The sequence below is a fragment of the Moschus berezovskii genome, chromosome 7 (assembly GCF_049115385.1).
Source record: "Moschus berezovskii isolate FMDL1 chromosome 7, NW_MosBer_1.0, whole genome shotgun sequence".
In the NCBI taxonomy this organism is placed as follows: domain Eukaryota; kingdom Metazoa; phylum Chordata; class Mammalia; order Artiodactyla; family Moschidae; genus Moschus; species Moschus berezovskii.
The window spans coordinates 117,784,633-117,790,632 of record NC_142466.1 but is presented as its reverse complement, the minus strand read 5'-3'; positions in this window follow the sequence as shown (position 1 = coordinate 117,790,632).

Genomic DNA, 6,000 nt, shown 5'->3' with positions numbered 1-6,000 from the left:
TGGGGCCGTGCGCGCCGCGTGGGCGGAGCCTGCGGTGGCCACGCCCCTCCCCGGAGCGTGGGGGCGGGACCAGGCTTCCCGCGCTTAGTTTGCCTGGGCCGCGCGCGCGCGCAAAGGCGCGTGGGAGCCCGCGGGAGCCCGCGCGAGGCGAGATTTCCTGCCGCCGGCTGCTGGAGACCCTGCTCTTTCCTCTGAGGCGAAGCGGCCGACTTCTCATGCTCGGGCCTTGACACGCTCCGCGGGGGCTGGGCCTGAGGACGACCTCAGAGACCGCTGTAGCGCTGTCACCAAGCCCCGGTATTTCCATTGCTGGCCGTCTGGCTTTGAACTAGTGTGCCTCGCCGCACGCTCCTCCGCGCGGCCCGTTTCTGAGGCGAATGCTCTTACAGGGGCCAGACAGGCCAGACGCAGATGAACCTCTGAGGGAACACAGTTTAGGCTTCAGATGCACCCGAGGTTACGGGAATGAGAGCAGCCTGGGAGTCCTGAGAACAGTCCTCAGGTTGCGGCAGGAAAGCCAAAGCAAGAAGCAGTTGAAGAAACTTCGGCTGTGGCCTGCCTGAAAGCGCTGCACTTCACCACATACTTTTAACACATAGTTTAACAGAATTTAGCACTTACTCTGCTGAATACTAGGGAAACACGGTGAATTGTTTTTAAAAATGTGGTCTCTAAGGACAATGTTCCTCCATTCCAGCTTCCCATTTCCCAGCTGGTACCCTGGACAGTATCACCGTCAGAACCGCCAAGGCAGGCACTACCTCTCCTTTACCACAATTCTCCAGTCTTAGCAGCTCGCTTGGAAGACCGCCTCCTGGCACAATTCCCTTCCTTGTGACGTCGAACCCCTTGGTCTTACCAGTTTTCCATAGTCCGTTCCTTCCTTTCTTCAGCGTCGGTGGCCTGTCTGTAACACTGTTAACAATTTCCTCTTTCTGTGCCTCGGTTTCCTCCTCTATGAAACAGGATGATCCTACCCACTTCCTGATGGTTGTCAAAGTTAGTGCACGTGAAAGAGTTCTAAGTTCTTTCTTGTGTCCTGTGATAAGTTCTTAGTATGTTTTACTTACTTTATTTAGTATTAGGCAAAGGTTTCCCAGAGGAAATGACACCTCATCCTTAAGTCTTGGAAGAACCAAGGAACTTAGTCAAGGAGTATGGGAGTGGGGAAAAATTTGCTTGGCAAAGGGAGCAGCTTGTGCAAACCCCAGGAGGAATGGGGAGAAGGAACTTGGCAATGAGCTGATGTTAAATAAATCAGGATGGCAGCCAAAAATCTGGAATGCAGAAGCTAAAGCAAGAAGGGCCTTATGAACCATCTTCAGTTCAGTTCAGTCGCTCAGTCGTGTCCGACTCTCCGCGACCCCATGAATCACAGCACGCCAGGCCTCCCTGTCCATCACCAACTCCCGGAGTTCACTCAAACTCATGTCCACAGAGTCGGTGATGCCATCCAGCCATCTCATCCTCTGTCGTCCCCTTCTCCTCCCGCCCCCAACCTTTCCCAGCACCAGAGTCTTTTCCAGTGAGTCAGCTCGTCGCATAAGGTGGCCAAAGTATTGGAGTTTCAGCTTTAGCATCAGTCCTTCCAATGAACCCATCTTAAGCACTTGTAATTTTTCTGAAAGGCAGAGATGGAGTCAGGAATCGGAAGTTCAGATAGTTTTCAACAGGGGGCGCCATTCACACTCACTTTTAAGTGAATGATGCTTCTCTCTCCCCAACTAGTATTTAAGCAACACAGGAGACCCTTTGAGCTCTAGAAAAGTCAAAATTCTTGAAAAGCCCCACATTTTAAATTGAAAGGAAGATCTATCCTTTTTTTAAAAAAATTTCTAAGCTCAGATGATATTTATTAGTTTGGAATGCGTACATTGCTGATTTTCAGTTCTATTATTTTTTGTTGTTTTGTTCTGACACTTGGTGTTTTTTTTTTCTTCTCTTTTCCGACAGAGACTTAGATTTATTGTGTCACCTCACTGCTATAGCCCTTAAAGTCTGCAATGATATTCAGGTAGGATCCATTATCAAATCATGGTATGCTGGTGTAGTTCATTATTTCATTATCAGTCTAATAAGTAGCTGTCAAAAATATACACAAAGTCCAGAGAATGGTCAGTCAGTCAGTTCAGTTGCTCAGTCATGTCTGACTCTTTGTGACCCCCGTGGACCACAGCACACCATACCTCCCTGTCCATCACCAACTCCCAGAGTTTACTCAGACTCATGTCCATTGAGTCGGTGATGCCATCCAACCGTCTCATTCTCTGTCGTCCCCTTCTCCTCCCACCTTCAATCTTTCCCAGCATAAGGGTCTTTTCCAATGAGTCAGTTCTTCGCATCAGGTGGCCAAGGTATTGGAGTTTCAGCCTCAAGATCAGTCCTTCCAATGAACACCCAGGACTGATCATTAGGATGGACTGGTTGGATTTCCTTGCAGTCCAAGGGACTCTCAAGAGTCTTCTCCAACACCACAGTTCAAAAGCATCAATTCTTCTGCTCACAGCTTTCTTTATAGTCCAACTCTCACATCCATACGTGACTACTGGAAAAACCATAGCCTTGACTAGACGGACCTTGGTTGGCAAAGTAATGTCTCTGTTTTTTAACTTTCCTTTCAAGGAGCAAGCGTCTTTTAATTTCATGGCTGCAATCACCATCATTTGACCATTCAGGTATGACCTAAATCAAATCCCGAAGTGACAAATCGATTCAAGGGATTAGATCTGATAAACAGAATGCCTGAAGGACTATGAGTGGAAGTTCATGACGTTGTACAGAAGGCAGTGATCAAGACCATCCCCCCAAAAAAAGAAATGCAAAAAGGCAAAATAGTTGTCTGAGGAGGCCTTACAAATAGATGAAAAAAGAAGAGAAGCAGAAGTTAAAGGAGAAAAGGAAAGATATACCCATCTGAATGCAGAGTTCCAAAGAATCACAAGGAGAGATAAGAAAGCCTTCCTCAGTGACCAATGCAAAGAAATAGAGGAAAATGGTACAATGGGAAAGACTAGGAATCTCTTCAAGAAAACTGGAGATACCACAAGAACATTTCATGCAAAGATGGGCACAATAAAGGACAGAAACTGTATGGACTAAGAGAAGCAGAAGATATTAATAAGAGGTGGCAAGAATACACAGAAGAACTATCCGAAAAAGATCTTCATGACCCAGATAACCACAATGGTACAATCACTCACCTAGAGCCAGACATCCTGGAATGTGAAGTCAAGTGGACCTTAGGAAGCATCTCTATGAACAAAGCTAGTGGAGGTGATGGAATTCCAGTTGAGCTATTTCAAATCCTAAAAGATGATGCTGTGAAAGTGTTGCATTCAATATGCCGGCAAATTTGGAAAACTAGCAGTGGCCACAGGACTGGAAAAGGTCAGTTTTCATTCCAATCCCAAAGAAAGGCAATGCCAAACAATGCTCAAACTACCGCACAATTGCACTCATCTCACATGCAGGCAAAGTAATGCTCAAAATTCTCCAAGCCAGGCTTCAACAGTATGTGAACCGAGAACTTCTAGATGTTCAAGCTGGATTTAGAAAAGTCAGAGGAACCAGAGAACAAATTGCCAACATCCATTGGATCATTGAAAAAGCAAGAGAATCGCTTCTCAGCCTTTTGGCTAAGATCAAGTGAAAAAGCAAGAGAGTTCCAGAAAAACATCTATTTCTGCTTCACTGGCTATGCTAAAGCCCTTGACTGTGTGGATCACGACAAACTGTGGGAAATTCTTCAAGAGATGGGAATACCAGAGAGCATCTTTCCTGCCTCCTGAGAAATCTGTATGCAGGTCAAAAGGCAACAGTTAGAACCAGACATGGACTGGTTCCAAATTGGGAAAGGAGTACATCAAGGCTTTATATTGTCACCCTTCTTGTTTAACTTATATGCAGCGTGAGTCATGAAAAATGCCAGGCTGGATGAAGCACAAGCTGGAATCAAGATTGCCAGGAGAAATAACAATAACCTCAGATATGCAGATGACACCACCCTTATGGCAGAAAGTGAAGAAGAACTAAAGAGCCTCTTGATGAAAGTGAAAGAGGAGAGTGAACATGGTGGCTTAAAACTTAACATACAGAAAACTAAGATTGTGGCATCTGGTCCCATCATAGCAAATATATGGGGAAACAATGGAAACAGTGTCAGACTTTATTTTCTTGGGCTCCAAGATCACTGCAGAAGGTGACTGCAGTCATGAAATTAAAAGACACTTACTCCTTGGAAGAAAACTATGACCAACCTAGACAGCTTATTAAAAAGCAGAGACATTACTTTACTGACAAAGGTCTATCTAGTCAAAGCTATAGTTTTTCTAGTTGTCATGTATGGATGTGAGAGTTGGACTATAAAGAAAACTGAGTGCCGAAGAATTGATGCTTTTGAACTGTGGTGTTGGAGAAGGCTCTTAAGAGTCCCTTGAACTGCAAGGAGATCAAGCCAGTCAATCCTAAAGGAAATCAGTCCTGAATATTCATTGGAAGGACTGAGGCTGAAGCTGAACCTGCATAGTTTGGCCTCCTGATGCGAAGAACTGACTCATTGGAAAAGACCCTGATGCTGGGAAGGATGGACGGTGGGAGGGGAAGGGGACAATAGAGGATGAGATGGTTGGATAGCATCACCAACTTGATGGACATGAGTTTGAGTAAGCTCTGGGAGTTGGTGATGGACAGGGAATCCTGGTGTCCTGCAATCCATGGGGTCAGAAAGGGTCAGACATGACTGAGCAACTGAACTGAACTGAAGGTTTCTGAAAAGAATGTGGCCTCAGCTTAAAAGTTAAGGTAGGACTTGAAGGCATTAATAGTTGGAGGCTGTCAGCGAATATACCCCTTGCAACTGATGGCAAGTTCATTACTCATGGGAAATCTGAGCAGCCCATCACCATGGCTGCCACTCTGTTTTGACCACCAAAGACACTGCTATGTTGCCAGAATGCACAAGGTGTGTGCTGAGGGTGTAAATAAGTACCTGATGGCTGGGGTGCTTTTGTTGTACTGAGGGAGGAGTCTCCTGAACCAGGAGGTCCTGGCCTTTGTCATTTTTTCTTTTTTCCTTTTCCAGTTTTAGGATATATGATTGACTGTCTTGTCATTGTTAATGCTGATCACCACTGTAACCAATTAAAAACCATACTACTGAGGTCTTGTCTCTTAATGCCCCTTGAAGATTTGAGCATTTTCAGCCAGGCTGTTATTAGGGTTTCATGGGACTCAAGCATGAGTCTATTGACACTGAGTCCAAGGAAAGTCAGAATGCCAGAGAGTGAGCTATTATCAGAATTGTCTTCCCAGCTCTGTGTAACTCAATGCAGGAGCTTGAATTCCTCCTAATTCTCTCTCACAGTGATTTCTGTAGACCTCCTTAGTAATTAGGCCTTTGATGGCTTTCACTTAGAGTGACACTTAGGTTCTGGCTGTAGGTTTAAAGGATGAAGTGAGAGACCAAACTGAATCTTAGGAGAGGATCCCTTAGTATTCCCTTCCACTTATTGAATATTGGAAGTAATGTCTCCTCTTTCATTTGTGATTTTAACAATTTGAGTCTTCTCTTTTTTCGTAAAGAGCTTAACTAAAACTTTGTTAATTTTGTTGCTCTTTTCAAAGAACCAGCTTTGGTTAGGTTGATTTTCTCTATTGTTTTTCTGCTTTTTTGTTATAATTCAAGTTGATATGCTGCATGTTCATTTTTATTCAGTTCAAGAAATTTTCCTTTCTTTCTTCTTCTTCTTCTTCTTTTTTTTTTTGCCAATTGGCATGCAGGATCTTAGTTCCCCAGCCAGGGATCCAACCCACACCCTCTGCTGTGGAAGCGTGGAGTATTAACCACTGACTCCAGGGGAGTCGCTCTACTCTTTATTTCTTTAATTTCCACTCTAATCCTTATCATTTATTTCCTTCTGCTTGCTTTGTTTTGGTTTACTCTTCTCCCTGTCTTAAAATGGAGATTAGGTTTTTGATTTGAGATCTTTTTTCCTTTATAAT